Below are 19,142 nucleotides of genomic sequence, written 5' to 3'. Positions count from 1 at the left end.
GCCTGTGTGATAGAGTGAGACTCAGTCTTTAAAAGAAAAGAAACCATTACATTGAGCACATTTTTGCCAATGAGAAATAAACTTGTTTATTCCATGCTTTCACGGTTCGATGAACTCTTGGAAAGCATTTTCTGCATTCTGCTGGTTGTGTAAGTGTTTTCCCTGCAAAAAGTTGTCAAGATGCTTAAAGAAGTGGTGGTTGGTTGGCGAGAGGTCAGGTGAATACGGCAGATGAGACAAAACTTCATAGCCCAGTTTCTTCAACTTTTGAAGCCCTGGTTGTATGACATGTGGTCACACGTTGTGGAGAACTGGGCCCTTCATGTTGACCAGTGCCAGCTCCAGGTGCTACAGTTTTCCATGCATCTCATCGATTAACTTGGTATACTTCTCAGATGTAAAGATTTCACCAGGATTCAAAAACTGTAGGGGATCAAAAGACCGGCAGCTGACCACCAAACAGTGACCATGACCTTTTTTTGGTACAAGTTTGACTTTGGGAAGTGGTTTAGAGCTTCTTCTCAGTCCAGCCACTGAGCTGGCTGTTGTATGAAATCCACTTTTCGTGGCATGTCACAATCTGATCAAGAAATGGTTCATTGTTGTTTCATAGAATAAGAGAAGATGACACTTCAAAAGGATGCTTTTTAAAATATTTGGTCAGCTCATGAGGCACCCACTTACCAAGATTTTTCAGCTTTCCAATTGGCTTCAAATGCTGGATGACCATAGAATGGTCGACATTCAGTTCTTCGCCAACTTCTCGTGTATCTGTAAGAGGATCGAATTCAGTGGTTGCTCTCAATTGGTCGTTATCAACTTCTGGCCCAGAGCCTGGGGCTGAGGCTGGCATGACCACCCTGTTCTCTACCTTCTGTTGCGCTTGGGCCCAGAGCCTGGGGCTGAGGCTGCCATGACCACCCTGTTCTCTTCCTTCTGGGGTCCCCAGGAAGCTCCCAGGACTGAACGATCACCACAAAATACAGTGGCCAGGATGGGAGGGCTGGAGGTCAACTACCCCCCGCCCCTGCCACCACAACCAAGAGGCCCCCATGGAGGTTGGCCCCGAGATGTGGGTCCCTGTGGGATGCAGGTCCCTGTGGGATGCTTCAGGGGATGAGCACGGGTCCTCCTGGCTGACAGGAGCCTGGTGGGCACTGGGTGTGTGGGGCCTATATAGATGGGTTGGACAGAACTGGGCCTGACCAGGGAGCCAGAGACTGGTGTGTCTTCCCGATTTCCTATGAGATCCCCTATCTGGTCATAGATGATGGTGATTTCTCTTTAAGTACTGAATCCCTGTAAGGTGTTAGGCACTCCATTCTTACCAAGTTTATTTTGTTACCTGGTAGAACCTGGCTCATAAAGAAGAAAATGGTGAAGAGGAGGACAGGAATCCTTATGGCTGAAGAAAGAAGAAAGTTTGGCTTCATTTCCAGGAGGCAGAGAAAACTTCCGTCTGTGGCTCTCTAGCACCAGTGGAATGTCTCTGTTTGGATAATGAAAGCCTTTCTGTACCTCATTAGGAATATTCATAGATAGAGGTGTTCTATGCATGCAAAATTGCTTTTATGGGAGGACCGATGTGGGTGCACAGTTTTGGCCAGAAAACCTTGTTCAATGGGAACATAAGCTACAAACATTTTGGCAAAAGATGAAAGTTTATGAACAAACAACCATTTATATTGTTACAATAAATTAGACTATGTTGAGAAACCAGTTGCTTTCGTTAATGATCAGACATTTTGTTAGTGAACACTTCCCAGACTTTACTAGCCCTGCTAAGAATTAATCACCCCACTTGCTCCTGGTCTGAAGCCCCAAAGTGCTTTGTTGATGTTACAGTGCTTACTGCCTTGTATGTTAGATTAGTGAATGTATATTTGCCTCTTCCACCACTGTATGAGCTTCTTGCTTGCTAGGACAAGGCTATATTCCTCAGAGCAGAGGAGGGAGTTGAATCATGTGGCCATTTATTCTCAAATCCTCTTCACCAAGTGGAACAAAACAGAACAGCGAAAGACCACTGCACATGGAAGCAGGAGGTCTGGATTTGGGTTCTAGTTCTCTAGATCTATTACTAACTGGAGGTATGGATAGAATCAGGAAAATTTTCTTCCTTAGGTGCTTCCTTGATAGCACCTATAAAGGTTGAGATCTGTTGGATCTAGATCAGGGGATTCTCAATCACTACTATGCATAAAATCAACTGGGAGAGTTGCTTTGCAATACAGATGCTTAGTTCCATCTCATGATATTTTTACTGTTTTTTAAAATTGATCTAGTATTTTTCATTAAATAATGTCAACTTTCTTAGTCTACATCTAATAAAACTCCCACCGGCATACAAATACATTGAATGATATTAGCAGCAGAATCTTTAAAGAAAGTAACCATATACAACTATTAAACCATTTTTTTCATTACTTATTATTTCATGCTGTTTGTCACTATTGTCATCATAATCAGCATCACCTTACATTGCTGAACACCCATTATGAACCATATGGCATAAACATTTTTCCTACTCGTAAGGAGCATACATTCTCTATACGCATATGAAATTAATGTCTGAACAAAGTGGCTTAAACAAGGCAGAAGTTTATTTCTTTCTCACTTAAATCTATAGTTACACGTATCATGGCTGGTACAGATGTTTGCCAAATTCATTAGGGATGCAGGCCCCTTCCAGCTGTCTGCTCTGCTGCATTTTAGAAGAGGCTCCAGTTTGGCTGCTAAATGCCCACCTATCATTTTTTAATTCCAGGTAGCAGGAAAGAAAATAACAAAGAGAGAAAAACAAGGGAACGTCTACCCCTCCTTTTAAATTTTTTAACCAACCCCCTCTTTTTTTTTTTTTAACCCAATTTGTTGAGCTATGATTACATTTAAAAAGCTGTCCATGTTTAAGGTACGCATCTCAGTGAGCCTGGGGACCTCCAGAACTTACTTATATGGTATATCTGAAACTTTGTGCTCTGACCACATCTACCCATTTCCCCTGCACCACGACCCCTGGCAGCCACCATTCTACTCTCTGCTTTTGTGAGTTTGTCTATTTTAGATTTCAAATGCAAGTGAAATCATATAGTAATTGTCATTCTGTGGCTGGCCTATTTCATATAACGTAATGCCCTCAAAGTCCACCCATGTTGTCACAAATGACAGGGTTTCATTATTATGTAACACTGAATAATATTCCAATGCATATATGTATTAACCATTTATCCTGATACTCTCCCTCCACCTGCCTCCCCAGTGTGTGTTGTTCCCCTCTCAGTATCCATGTGTTCTCATTGTTCTGCTTCCACTTGTGAGAACATGCACTGTTTGATTTTCTATTCCCGGGTTAGTTTGCTCAGGATAATGGCTTCCAGCTCCATCTATGTCCCTGCAAAGGACATGATCTCATTCCCTTTTATGACTGCATACATAGTATTTCATGGTGTGTATGTACCACATTTTCTTTATCCAGTCTATCATTGATGGACATTTGGGTTGATTTCATGTCTTTGCTATTGGGACTAGTGCTGCAATGAACATGTGTGTGCATGTATCTTTATAACAGAATGATTTATATTCGTTTGGGTATATACACAGTAATGAGATTGCTGGGTCAAGTGATAGTTCTGGTTCTAGGTCTTTGACGAATCACCATACTGTCTTCCACAATGGTTGAACTAATTTACATTCCACCAACAGTGTAAAAGTGTTCCTATATCTCAACAGCCTCATCAGCAGGTAGTTTTATTTAAAAATTTTTGGAGAAACCTTCATACTATTATCCAAAATGGCCATAGTAGTTTGTATTTCCACCACGAATATACAAGGGTTATCTTTTATCCACATCCTCACTAATACTTACTATTCATCTTTTCGATAACAGCTATTCTAAGAGGTGTCAGGTGACATTTCATGGTGGTTTTTATTTGCATCCCCCTGACAATTAGAGATGGTAAGAATTTTGTCATGTATTTGTCGGCCATTTGTATCTCTTCTTCTGGGAAATGTCTATTCAGATCTTCACCTATTTATTTATTTTATTTTATTTTATTTTTTGAGACGGAGTCTTGCCCTTCTTGTAGTCCTCAGTATCCGTTGTTCCCATCTTTACATCCATGTATAATCAGCGCTTTGTTCGTGCTTATAACTAAGAACATATGATATTTGGTTTTTTCTTCCTGCATTATTTTAGAATAATGGCCTCTAGCTGCATCCATGTTGGTGCAAAGGACATAATTTTTTTTAATGGTTGCATAGTATTCCATGGTGTATATATACTACATTTTCTCTATCCGATGATAGAGAAAATATTCATGTCTTTGCTATTGCAAATAATGCTATAATAAATATATGAGTGCTCGTGTCTTTGTGGTATTTTCTTTTGGATACAAGGGTCAGTCCCCGTGGCTGCTGTCGAGGACTAGCATTGAGTGCCTGAAGCTTTTCCAGGCTCAGGGTGAAAGCTGTCAGTGGATCTATGATTCTGGGGTCTGGAGGATGGTGGCCGTCTTCTCAGAGCTCCACTAGGCAGTGCCCCAGTGAGGACTCTGTGGGAGCTCCTACCCCATATTCTCCCTCTGCACTGCTGTAGTAGACATTTGCATGAGGTCTCCACCCCAGCAGGCTTCTACTGGACATACAGGCTTTTCCATACATCTTTTGAAATCCAGGTGAAGGCTTCTGATATGGTTTGGCTCTGTGTCCCCGCCCAAATCTCACCTCAAATTGTACTCCCACAATTCCCACATGTTGTGGGAACCCAGTGGGAAATAATTGAATCATGGGGGCAGTTTCTCCCATATCGTTCTTGTGGTAGTGAATAAGTCTTATGAGTTCCGATGGTTTGATAAGGCGAAACCAGTTTTACTTGGCTGTCATTCTCTCACTTGCCTGCTGTGATGTAAGACATGCCTTTCGCCTTCTGCCTCCCCCCAGCCATGTGGAACTGTAAGTCCGAATAAACTTATTTCTTTTGTAAATTGCCCAGTCTTGGGTATGTGTTTATCAGCAGCGCACTCCTGTACTTTGTGCAACTGCAGGTTTAATATCCCATGGAAATTGCCAAGGCTTAAGGCTTGCACCCTCAAAGCAGTGACCCAAACTGTGTCTGGGGCCTTTTTTAGCCATGGCTGGAGCTGGAGTGGTTGGGAGGTAGAATGCTGTGAGCACTGTCCTGCGCTTGCCCGGGGTGGTGCAGCCCTAGGCCCAGCCCACAAAACCAGTCTTCCCTTATAGGCCTCCAGGCCTTTGAAGGGAGGGGCTGCCACCAGCCAAGGTCTCTGAAATGCCTTTCAGGCCCTTTCTTCATTGTCTTCTATTAGCATCTGCTTTCCTTTTAGTTATGCAAATGTCTTCAGCCTGCTTGAGTTTCAGAGGATACCAATGGCCTTAGAAGTACCATATGACCCCTAACACTTCTTGACTTCATTTCTGCAATATATTTTATTTTTTTACGTCATCATGAGCATTGAAACTTTTTATATCTATTCACTTTCCATTTGTTTTCAAGTCCAGTTTACTTCCAAATAATTTTAGAATATAGAGTCTCCATAAGACTCTAGTTTGTCTGGTTTCTTGCTGTACCCCATGACTGCGAATGCTTTCTAGTACATATAATACACTCAAAAGTACTTATGAGGCCGGATGCGGTGGCCCACGCCTGTAATCCCAGCACTTTGGGAGGCCGAGGTAGGCGGATCATGAAGTCAGGAGATTGAGACCACCCTGGCTAACACGGGTGAAACCCAGTCTCTACTAAAAAAAATACAAAAAAATAGCCGGACGTGGTGTCGGGCGCCTGTAGTCCCAGCTACTCGGGAGGCTGAGGCGGGAGAATGGCGTGAACTCGGGAAGCGGAGCTTGCAGAGAGCCGAGATCTCACCACTGCGCTCTAGCCTGGGCAACAGAGCAAGACTCCATCTCAAAAAAAAAAAAAAAAAAAGTACTTATGAATGAAAAAAGGAAAGAATCTTCCTATTTTTCCTTCAACATAGCCTTAACTTTTTGGTTTCCAACTTTATGTGGGGTTTTCAGTAGCTGTCTCAAAAATCCAATCAAATTGAACCGGGTGTGTCTCCAGAATGCAGTTTCGATTAGGTTCAGTATCTGTGCAATCAGGGCATGTCTCTTGGAATGTAGTGCTGATTAGGTTTATTAATTGTTTTTTCCTATATAAGGGGAAGCCAGAGGATGCGTTTTCCCAGAGAAGGAGCATCAGAAGAGTTTAAGACCTTGGGGAAAGGGAGTCTTGCTGCTTGCTTGTGGGACTTGCCTTGGAAGGTAGATAAGTTCACAGCATCCTCCAACTTTTTATTTTTGGTGAGTTCTCCGAGCACTGAGATGTGAACTGGCCTCATTCCCTTACAATGATACTGTTACCAGTAGAAGAGATTCGAGTTACTGGCAGCATATCTGCATGGGTCCATAAGCAACTTCAGTCCTTACCTCCTCAGAAGAAAGAATTCGACTGAGGGGCATACAGCGGAAAAAGAGACTAAGTTTCAGAGCAGGAGTGGAAGTTTATTTAAAAAGGCTTTAGAACAGAAAGGAAAGGAAAATTCTCCTGGAAGAGACCCAAGTGGATGCCTGAAGGTCCAAGAGAGAAAAGAGAAGGGCCTTTAACCTTGATCCTGGGATGGGCTTGCCTCTTTCCCACGATTCTTCCTTTAGGGAGAGTTTCCGGCATGCACAGTGCTTTCCTTACCCTTTGGAATTGGCATGCACGGTGTGTTTAGGGAGTTATGTGCATGTCCATCTGAGGCTTTCTTTCCTTTTCCAGTGGTGTCCCCGGAAGATTATACTTTGCCATTTTTGTCTCTTAACATAAATGCCCAAGAAGTTGCTTCTTCCTGGGGTCTGCATTTAATTAACATTTTTGATGTTAACAGGTGTAGACCACCAGGAAATGGCCTGTCTCTGGTGCTGCCTAATTATCATTGTTAGAGAGGCAAAGTGATCACTAACAGGCCATCACCTGACATTTCTAGTGGGTAGAGGAAGAGCCCTCTCCTGCCCTGCTCCTGCTCTTCTACCTGTAACAAGACAAGCCTTGAATAGCATCAGACATGTGTCCCATCAAGGCAGCATCTCATTAGTAAATTTTACTGTGTGAATTGTTACTTCACATTCTCATATTCTGTGTTCACTATTTGTGTGCCTTTTCCATTTTTGTTTTGACCATATCTCATTATTTTAACTGCCTTCTCCAAGATTCTAGATCTGCATTGACCAATAGAGTAACTACTAGTCACATGTGGCTATAAACTGTAAATTAATTATAATTAAATAACTAAATGGCATATCCTTAGTAGTAATTGCCAAATTCGTGGCCAAACTAGAAATTCTGTAACTACATATGTGTGGTAGTTACTGCATTGGACAATGTAGATATAGAGCATTTCTTTCATCACAGAAAATCATGTGGGGCATGTTGGCTGCCACTTATTTTTAATTTATTTTTATTTTTTATTTCTTCGAGACAGAGTTTTGCTCTTGTTGCCCAGGCTGGAGTGCAATGGCATGATCTCAGCTCACCGCAACCTCCACCTCCCAGGTTCAAGCGATTCTCCTGCCTAAGCCTCCCTAGTAGCTGGGATTACAGGCTTGTGCCACCACGCCCGCCTGTTTGTTTTTTTGTTTTTGTTTTTTTTTTTCTATTTTTAGTAGAGACAGGGTTTCTCCATGTTGGTCAGGCTGGTCTCAAACTCCTGACCTCAGGTGATCCGCCTGCCTCCACCTCCCAAAGTGCTGGGATTACAGGTATGAGCCACTGTGCCCGGCCTTATTTTTAAATTCTATTTGTGTGGTTTATAGTTAAATTATATTCTGCTTCTCTATATTCATTTCCTTTCACAGATTTTCTCAGGCAATTTTAAAATTTCATTCATTTACCTTCTTGAGGAAAGTACTTAGATCATTTTTTAAAAATAATGTACAGCAAATAATTTTTCCACGGATATTGTTTTAGCTTTATTGTGTTGGTACTTTTACATACTATATTCAGGTATTATTATTTTTCATAACTTACTTTAAAAATTGTGCCAAGTTTATTTAAAAGAGATTTCTCCCTTGATTTTCAGAGGTCAGATTGTGTCTTCCATTTCTGTTATTTTAATTTTATTTTATTATATGTAAATATGTTGCATATTCCTTTTTTAAAAAATATGAGATTTTTTCTCTGGTTACACAAACTTTGTATGAAGTGTTCATTATGCGCTTTAAAAATAAATATTTTGTTTCAGGGCATGGTGCTTTCACACATGCAACCTTAGAATAATTCTAAATTCCATTCCACTTTCACCATTCCTGAACTGCTTTGAATATATTGGATGTTGGAAGCCATGAGAGGTTTTGACTTGCAATCCAGTCAAGATAACAGGATTTTCCATTTATAGTGTAATCTGATATATATTCGTTTTGGTTTCATACTTTTAAAAAATCTATTCTCTTTTACTCTGTGGTGATCTTTGCTTTTCTATTTGTGCTTTACTAGAATGTCAGCTGCTGTTTCCCTAGCACCTGAGATGTTACTCAACACTGAATAGTGCTGGTGTTGAGAATTGAGAGAATCTACTAAATAATAGCACTTTTTGAGACCGCAGTTCTGAATTAAAAGGAAGGGAAAGGACAGGCAAAAGAATATAGACATCAGCTATTTTTACTGAAGATCTGTTGGAGAACATGGTTTTGGTGTCCAGGAACTTGAGACCTAATACTGCATTCCTAATACTTCACTAAGGTGGGCCTAAATAGCCCTGAAAGGGCTAGGAAGTCACAAGTCAGCCTCTTAATTGTTATGGGTGTCCTGAAAATATTAAGGTAATATTGAGGATGCAGAATGGCTCCTTCCTCATGACTTTTTAAGAGATCTGGGCCGGGCGCTGTGGCTCATGCCTGTAATCCCAGCACTTTGAGAGGCTGAGGCGGGTGGATCACCTGAGATCAGGAGTTCCAGACCAGCCTGACCAAATTGGAGAAACCCCGTCTCGACTGAAAATACAAAATTAGCCAAGCGTGGTGGCGCATGCCTGTCATCTCAGCTACTTGGAAGGCTGAGGCAGAAGAATAGCTTGAACCTGGGAGGTGGATGTTGCAGTGAGCTGAGATTTCACCATTGCACTCCAGCCTGGGCAACAAGAGCAAAACTCTGTCAAAAAACAAAGAGAGAGAGAGAGAGAGAGAGAGATCTGGATGGAGATACTAAGCTGTGCAGGCTCTCATCTTGAAGTCACCAAATACGTAAGTTGTTATTCCTGCTCTGGTGAGAAGTTTGTCAATACATTTTTTCCATGAATTAATGAAAATTTTAGACCCATAACATAAGTTTTAAAAAATTTATCCTAAAGATTGCTTGTGTATGTGTCTGTTTTGAAATATATTTAATCTCTATATCTTGAAATAGTTTTTATAGATTCCATACAAGAGTCCTTTAGGAAATAAGTGTGCTTTGATTTTCTTATAATATTTGTCCTTGTTTGTCCCTGGCACAGTCTGTATACGACCATTTAAATTACTTTTAGTTCATGTTTGGGTTATAATCACACACAAATATTCTCTAAAGTCCAAATCTTATTTTGATATTCGAGGAAGAGTTTACATGGTAATAATATTAAGGGTTACAGCTGGTTTCACTGAAGCTTTGTAGGCATTCTCTAATATCTTATTTTTTTGAAGGAATATCTATTCTGCTTGAATTATAGACTACATAATACATGTACTGTCAGGTACATTCATGGAAGGGACAGGCAGATGGAGTCATATGTTACTGAAGCCTTGATAAACAGATGTAGGAAATAGACCAAGGAATAAGAAAAAAGTTGATATTGAAAAGTGCTTGTTGAAGTCTGTAAATGTGCATTAAAATGTGGCAGTAAAAATAGACACAGTGAAGTTTGGGAACTGGGGTCTAAATCCTGGAGTCCCCAGAATCATAGAGAACCTTGGTTAGGGGAGTAATTTTGTAAAAAAGCAAGAAGAGGCAGTGACAAGGCAGAATATAATTAAAAGTATTGCTGTGTCATTTTCTAGTTTTGTAATTTTGTCATATTTTTCAAACTCTGTTGATCATTTATTGAACTGGTAAATAAACTATCATCAGCAGGGTTATTATAAGTGTTAAATAAGGAAATTTATGTATATCTGTAAGCACAACATCACAATTAATACAAAGTTACCCTTTTTATTTTTTCCTGGACTTCATGTACAAATGGGTCAGTTAATTTTTTGTTTATGAAACATAATTATCATTTGTACATAAAATATATTTATTTTTTTTTATTTTTAGCAGGGAAATAATACATGCATGTTTTCCCCCATCTCAAACACATGCATTCATATAAACATATCCATCTATATACCTACATATCTATGTATGAATATACACATGGACATCAGTATTTCTCAGCAAATATGTATCATGATAATCAGAGATATTGCAACTAACAAAGACTAATATAAACCATGATTGCAAGAATTTTAGATGCCACCTTAGTAAAATATCAGATTGAGCTGCTACATTTCTCTCAGCCCTAAGTCATTTTGTATTTTCTGAGCATCTTAGAGGATTGTGACTGTATACACAGGACAGAAACACCATGACCCAGGGTACTGCTGCGAATTTCTGATGCAGGGGATTTTAAGGGCTAGATCAGCAGGAAGGGAGTGTTGACCCTCCAAGTGAAATAAATTCCTGAAATGATTATCCCCATCCTAAAACAGATTTTTTTTTTTTTTTTTTTTTTTTTTTTGATACAGAGTCTTGCTCTGTCGCCCTGGCTGGAGTGCAGTGTTAAGATCTCGGCTCACTGTAATTGCCTCCTGGGTTCAAGCGATTCTCCTGCTTCAGCCTCCTGAGTAGCTGGGATTACAGGCAAGCACCACCATGCCCAGCTAATTTGTGTATTTTTAGTAGAAATGGGGTTTCACCATTTTGGCCAGGCTGGTCTCGAACTCCTGACCTCAGGTGATCCACCTGCCTTGGCCTCCCAAAGTGCTGGGATTACAGGCAAGAGCAACCGCACTTGACCCTAAAACAGATTCTTACTTGATTGATTTCCAAGTTCCAAGGGGAAATACAAAAGTCGAAATTGAGAGAAAGTAAAAGTGGAGTAAGGCTTCAGAAGGCTGTGATTGGTGTTGGAGAAACATTGCTAGGGCATAAAGCTGGGATAATAAAATCTGAGAAATCCCACAGTGTTTATCTACAGGTGGAAATCATATTCCACATGTGGGCGGAGTCAGGGGTCCCTGTATTTTAAAATCAGTGAGGGAATTGAATATCTGGACTTGTGTCAATTAACATACAAAACTCAGTGCTTTTAATGTTCTCGTTCACAAGATATCTGTGTTCCTTCTTTGCCAGAAACCATAGTCATAGGCTTCCTAATTTTGACCTTGGGGAAAGAGGAGAGGCCTCTGTGTGTTTGTGTGTATTGGTCAGGCTGTGGTGCAGGTGGTGTCACACTTCAGTGAAGGTCTGGCTTTTCATCACAGGTTGGTCTGAAAATTGTGTACAAGGCTGGTGTCTCACTTGTTCTTTCTCCAACCTCAGCTTTTTTTAGTGCCTGAAGTGTCTGCAAGTGGAAATCCAGAAGAAGACAGAGAGAGACTGAGTTCTTGACAATGCATTCACTAGTGAGTAGGGGATGCCTCTCTCTGCTGAAATGACACCCATATTGCTGGCAAATGGGCAGTTTTCTGCAGTTTGCATGGGTGTTTCATTTTTATTCTTTTTGTTTGTTTGTTTTCATGATGCAAAATCCATCCAGCCTGGGTGTTCCAAATGCAATCAGGAGACTTTCAGGTATCTGGCCTCCAATTAAGTTTTCTCAGGACTCTAGGTTGGGTATCATGTGTCAAAGATTCCTAAATTATCAATATAATTTCTAATATTACACTACTTTATTCCAGCCCCTATTCAGGCTATTTACAAAAAAAGACATGAGAGGTCTCATTTATGTATTTCTTTTTCTTCTATCCATCCTATAACCTCATAGGGAAATAATTGACCCATTAACTGTACCGTTGGCTGAAATAGACTTAGGATTTTGATGAATGCAGGCAATAGAGATGCGTGAAGAGCAGAAGATCACAGCCCAATAATGAGGCTGATGTTCTAGCAGCTGAGTTCAATAAATCCCGTGTGATAGGCCTTGGGCAAGAGCTGCACAGTGCTGAGGAAAAAGGAGAGTTTGATAAAATATATTTGTGCTTTTAAAAGCTTTGCAAAAGGACAACTAAAGAAGTCATTATTATTCTTATCCCCATTCATTTTACCTTTTGATAATTAACCTTTTCACCTTCTGGTAACTGAAAGTAACATATAAGAAATACAATTACTTAATTATGGTTGCACACTCAGGAGAAGGAATATAGTAGATAGAGTACAATTTAGGGTTCTGTGGAAATGCTTCATAAGGGCTGGTTAGAAAAAAGCAAAACAGTAAAGAGGTCTTTTTATCCTTGAACAAGCCAAGTGAGAAAGTAAAGTTAAAAGAGAGGCAGTGATAACTGATGTTTGGATTGCCCAGAGAAAGTTGAGAACAGGAAGCTTCATATCACAGGAATCATCAGACTAAGACTTCCTCAGTGTACCAGCCTCAGCGGTCTTGTCTTGTGCTGCTCGACTGTCTTCAAGCCTTGTCATGAACACCTGAATGACATAACATTAGAGTGACTCTATGTATAAATTGAATCCTATATTCTGCGTAAAACTTGTTCAGTTCTGAAGAATGCTGGAGTCTGGTTCATTACTTTCTAACTTTTTAATGAATAAGGGACCAATGACATGTATTTAATAAATATTTGCTAGATAGGAAACATGTTTTCTATTACTTCGTTAGATTATTCAAAGCACATAATAGGTCTTTTAACCATTTGATTGGTGAGAAACCTGTGGTTTATCTAGAGAAATAATTTATTTAATCACGGTCGTGTTTAAAAAGTAGTAAATCATGGTTATTTGTCTTGTGACTACTCTGTAATTTTCTTGAAATTCATGGTAAATTTGTTTTATTTATGAAGGTTCAAGCGAAAATTTTATAATCAGTTATGTACAGGTGATTAACACATTACTGAAAAATATCTGGGCTATATTATGCCACACCTCATGTGATATTTCTTCATAGTAAAGTTTAATGGATTAAGAGTGGGTACGTCTCTGTGAATGAATCGGAAAGGCAGATACCAGCTTAGTATTGAGAATGAACTGGCTGGAACCTAAAACACTGGGAATTCTGCATACCCAGCTCCTACCTATGTCATCTCAGCCTTCCTCCTCTGGACGTTAAAAGGGATTCTCTGTCTAAACTAAAGTGTCTGTGATGTTTTAGAAGAAAGTGACTTTTGAAGATGTAGCTATTGACTTCACCCAGGAAGAGTGGGCCATGATGGACACATCCAAGAGAACTGGATGGACACATCCAGTTGTTGGTGACTGGAAAACAACAGTCACCTGGTGTCCCTCGGTGAGTCCCTCAACATTCACATATGTATGTAGACACACATTGACTCATTCATTCAATAAGTGTTGGAACAGCTTCCCCATATCTAACTCTAATCTCTTCTCTGATTCTCTCACAGATCTTATCTGAAAAAGTTTGAGCTCTCTAAATCTGTCTGAAAGAAATATCTTTATTTTATTTTATTTTGTTTTGTTTTATTTAGTTTGTCACTCAATTAGAATGTAATCTTGACAAGGATTTCATGATTTCCTTGGTACTCAGTGTCTAATACTCAGAACAGACCTGAGAACTTAATGAATATTTTCTTTTCTTTTTTTTTTTTTTTTGAGACAGAGTCTCGCTCTGCCGCCCAGGCTGGAGTGCAGTGGCGTGATCTTGGCTCACTGCAAGCTCCGCCTCCCGGGTTCACGCCATTCTCCTGCCTCAGCCTCCAGAGTAGCTGGGACTACAGGCGCCCGCCACCTCGCCCAGCTAGTTTTTTTGTATTTTTTAGTAGAGACGGGGTTTCACCGTGTCAGCCAGGATGGTCTCGATCTCCTGACCTCGTGATCCGCCCGTCTCGGCCTCCCAAAGTGCTGGGATTACAGGCTTGAGCCACCGCGCCCGGCCTAATGAATATTTTCAATGTATTAAATTTAATATTTTCTAAATAACTCTTCTGCTTTAGTCGCTATGCTTAGGCTGAGACCCATTAGTGAAAACAATAGCAATATCTTTTCTGTATAGAACATCAATTATTTTTGTAAATCAAATTTTTTTTTTGTTCTGCATGAGAATAATAATAAACATACTGTGCAGAGGTTTAATTAATCTCTTTCTGAAAGGACTGTGTATTCTGCATTGTGTCTTGGAACTTAGGCATGGACTCAGCATTCATAGGTCCTGACTGTTTTGAATTTCCTTTTCCTGATGGACCTTTCATTTGGATTTATTTTCTAGTCTCATGTTGGGTCAAAAAAATCCTGGGGAGTTTTCTGTGTTCTAGGTCTTGTGGCCTGAGCTGACCTTCACTGTTTTATTCTTCCTTGATAGCCTGCCCTACAGTTGGTGATAATGCACATTTATTGACAGTGAACTCAAAACACATGTACTGTTTCCACTAACAGGGTACCAGATAAGCAAATCCTATATAACTTTGCAGCTGGAGGAAGGAAAAGAGCTCTGGCGGGAAGGAAGAGAATTTCTCCAAGGCCAGAATCTGGGTAAGCAACAGGGTCCTGTGCTCTAATAGGAGGAGGTGCTTTGTCAATGAATAATATCAGTCAAATATTAATTAGAGGTTTTATTAAATGAGTGGTAATTTCTAAAATGTAGGTTAAGCTACTGGAGCAGAATTCCTTAGATGGTATCATCAGTTTTGTTCATATGTCAGATGCTACTCTTGTGTCCTCTTGCCTTTTCTTTTACTTTCAGGAAAAGGATAATTCATGTACTCGTTGGGGTTAAACTGTCACATGCTGACTCTTTTACCGATACCCCTGTGAAGACTATCCCTCTATTTACCTGCCTGATAGCTCATGTCCATTTTAAATCTTTTCACATTTTAATTTTAAGACTCTTTTCTAATTGCTGACGCTGTACCTTCTGTTCTATTGAAGTATTTTCTTCATTTGACACATTTGCCACATCTAAGTGTCAATTTTTGAAAAAAAGTAAACAGGCCTTGTGGGTTTTCAAACAATTTTATTACCATAATACCAAGGTAACAATTTATTTTTCAATTATTTCAGACAAGGAAAGTGCCCTTAAGAAAAAACACACGATAACCATGCATCCTATCAGAAAAGATGCATCCACCGGTATGACAATGGTGAGTTTTATAGCTCTGTACACCAGTCATCTAAGTTAAAGATCTGGTAATGGGTTAAGTTAGTAATGACGCACAGGCACCTGAGTGTAATTAGGCTGGCACTAAGTGCTTTCTAAGCAAAAAAAAAAAAAAAAATTTGATACTTTGAATTCAGTGAATAAAGTGACCTGTGTTGTAAACCATAACATGAGATCTTTAAAATAGAACAAGTGCATACACATTACTCATGCTCAGACTTTGAAAGATATTGATATCATCACAATCAATGGAATAACTCTGCAGTTGGGATCTTACAAAAGAGAAAATATCTGTGTCTGCAGGAGACAATGTGTACGCAAGTGTCAATCGAGAAAAATGACGAGACAAGTCTCAATCATTTTAGGAGATGTATTTGCCAGAGTTAAGGACATGCACCTGGGGAACAGGTGTATACCTTTCTCCAAAGATAATTTTCTCCAAATTTAAAGGGGGAAAGGGTGGGATATTGAGAAGTACACAATTTTCATGTAAAAGTTGGGTAGAAAAAAATAGTCATTCATGAATTTTTCTGGCTTAGTGAATCTGGATTTTTTTTTCATAAGATGACATAAACAAATGAGGCAGAGGAATAATGCAGGAAAGCTGCATTTTATATAAGACAACATAGGCAAAATGGGGCAGGGAAACAATTGGATATGCATTTGTGTCTGGTGAACTGGGGATGACTGCGCCTGTAAAGACAAGCTATCAGTTTGCATTGTCATGGTGTAATTTTAACAGCTCATCAGGAATCTCCTTGTGGGCAAAATATGGGGGAGGCATGTAGCTTTTCATCTTGTAGCCGTATTATTTAGGAACCAGAAGGGGGAGGCAGGTTTGTGTGACCCTGTTCCCAGCTTGATTTTTCCCTTTGGTTAAATGAGTTTGGGGTGCCAAAATTTAATTTCCTTTCACACAAGTAACATTGGAAACATTTCAACTGGGCTCTACCACTGAATGGTTGGTCTAGGATTCAAAGGTGGTGAAATGAATGTATAGATGTATGTCGGTAAATCATTAAGAGCTTTTAATCTTTGTCTCTAAAGGAGAACTCTCTCATTCTGGAGGATCCCTTTGAATGTAATGATTTGGGAGAAGATTGCACTCACAGTTCCACAATGACTCAGTGTTTGTTAACTCAGAGTGGAAAGAAACCCTACGTCAGCAAACAGTGTGGAAAATCCCTTAGTAATCAGTTGTCCCCTAAACCACATAAACAAATTCATACTAAAGGTAAATCATATCAATGTAATATATGTGAAAAGGCCTATACTAATTGCTTTCACCTTAGATGGCACAAGATGACTCACACTGGAGACGGGCCATATGCATGTCATCTATGTGGAAAATCCTTCACTCAGCGTCCTCACCTTAGAAGACATGAGAAAACCCACACGGGAGAGAGACCGTAGAAGTGTCATCAGTGTGGGAAAGGCTTTATTCAATCCTTTAACCTTGGAAGACATAAGAGAACTCACCTTGGATAAAAGCGTTATGAATGTGATAAAAGTGGGAAAGTCTTTAGTCAAAGCTCTGGCTTTAGAGGACACACAAGAATTCACACTGAAGAGAAACCACATGCTTGTCTTCTATGTGTGGAAAGCCTTCAGTGTATCTTCTGACCTTAGATGATATGAGAGAACATGCACTGGAGAAAAGCCATATGAATGCCATTTATGTGGGAAAGCCTTCAGTCAACGTACTAATCTTAAATAACATCAGAAAATTCACCCTGGAGAGAAACTTATAAATGCCTTCAGAACATATTCTGACTTTAGATGACATGGTGTTAGGAATGATGGACGTAAGGAATATGGAAGAGACTTCAGCTGTAGTGTAACATCTAAACATGCCAAAGGACCCACATTTTGTAGAATTACTATACCCAACATGGACGTTACTTCAGTTGCCTTTATTCTTCAGTCCACATCAATAAATTCATATGGAAGAGAAATTGTACGACATGTGTGTACCAAAGACTTGTTAGTGATCTGATCATAAATGACACGAGAGAGCTGAAACTGTCAACATGATAAACTAAAAGTCTTCAGCAACAGTTTTAATAATTTAAAACGTGTGGGACTTTCAGGTAGAGAATCTCTAGCTCTGTGTTCAGTGTGAAAATGTTTTTATGTGCAATTTGTTGTCAAATAACCTAAGAAAACTTTACTTGGATGAACCTTTTATTTATATTTTCTGTGAATAAACATTCAGCCAAGCACTAGGCTTGATGTTCACAAGAAAACACAGTGATAAAATGCTGCTAAAATGGAAAATAAGAAAGGAAATCCTTTATAAGCTAAATAAGAAGGGAAAGTCTTTCCAAGGGCAATGAATTCTCTTGGAATACCAAACACTTCTTACTGGAGAAGTTATGCCTTGAAAAATCATGAGAAATCCTTTCTTCACAGAGTAACGCTTGTGGCACATGTGAGATTTCACACTGGACAAAACACGGTTAGCATCTTGAAAGGAGAAGATTCTTTAGTGGTAATTCATTTCTTAGTTGACATTAAGTTTCTCACATTGAGGAGCTATCAAATTTGAAAATCACTGTGGAGAAACCTGATAGATTTCTCATCAGAAAAGTGAGTCAAGAAGGTGGACCTCTAGAAAAAACTCTTAACACATAGTTTAGCAAAATAATTAAGAAATTTGAGAAAATTATTCATAAAAATGCAGCACATAAATGTATAATAGCAAAGTGACTATTTTTCCAGCTTGATTTAACACATAGAAAAAACTCTTAACACATAGTTTAGCAAAATAATTAAGAAATTTGAGAAAATGTCTATTCATAAAAATGCAGCACATAAATGTATAATAGCAAAGTGACCTGGGCATAAATTGAATGCAGAATTATATAAGAAATCTCATTAAACATTTCCAAAAGATCAATACTTACAAATATTGAAAGAATACAATCGGTTGTTGAAAAAACTTAGTGTGTTGGTGAAGTCCTTCTTTCATTTATGCAGCCCTAACAAATCGATGTGCATCTGCACTCCTTGGCTTATGGGTCGACATTCTACCCCAACTTCCGAGCCTCCCCAGTCTTCGACGGCTCTTTCCTCACAGCTCACCTCCCTTTACTTCAATGTCCACTGAAACCACTTGTTTCCATCCAACCCTGGAACTGACACATCAGGGATCTTCAGCCCCACTCGTCAGATTTCTCAGTGTGTCATTGCATAGATTTAGCAAGGAAATGGAGGCTGTATCAAAGACACCTAGTATATGCATTTGGGTGTCCCCAACCCTTGCCTCGGTCTCTGAGTAGTTACCTGGGATCAGAGAATAAGGCAGCCCTGCTCTTCTATCCCTCAGAAATCTCTTGAAATTTTGTCCCTGAAGCCTCTCTAAGTGGAGGTAGCAGTTCATCTCATGACACCCCAGAGTTTACTCAGGTAAGTCCTGAGTTATTACACAGAGACAGACATAGCTGTGTTCCTTTTACTTCTGTCCAGAAGATAAAACACCAGCATGATAAAGCAGGCGAACCTGTCAGCCACCATGCAAGCCTTTCCTATATTTGATTCAATGTACTTTTCCAGAAGCAAAATGAAAGTTCTCACAGAGGGGGCTTCCTCTGCCTTGTCCTCAGAATTGGAAAATGTATTGTCCATCAAGGAGCCTCAGTACTGAACCTAAAACTCAAGAGAAAATGTTTCCTGAATAACAAGTGGGATGATGACATGAAATTTTGCAAAACAGGCACAATCTTAACACGATAGGTCTTACTAAGGCTAAATGGCCTTATCCATGGTTGAAATTGACACATCATTATATTAAAAAATCTCCACAAGTGATTGATTTTACTCTGCAGCCAGGGTTTATGTCAAGTGTGAGGA

General features: G+C 39.6%; 1 pseudogene; it reads left to right on the top strand.

The window, feature by feature from the left end:
• Nucleotides 1-231: 231 nt before the first annotated feature.
• Nucleotides 232-17,512, top strand: LOC135964496 (zinc finger protein 705D-like; annotated as a pseudogene).
• Nucleotides 17,513-19,142: the final 1,630 nt, after the last annotated feature.

The sequence above is a fragment of the Macaca fascicularis genome, chromosome 8 (genome assembly GCF_037993035.2).
Source record: "Macaca fascicularis isolate 582-1 chromosome 8, T2T-MFA8v1.1".
Classification (NCBI taxonomy): Eukaryota; Metazoa; Chordata; class Mammalia; order Primates; family Cercopithecidae; genus Macaca; species Macaca fascicularis.
The sequence above is the reverse complement of the archived record's forward strand: the minus strand, read 5'-3'. Positions and strand labels throughout refer to the sequence as shown.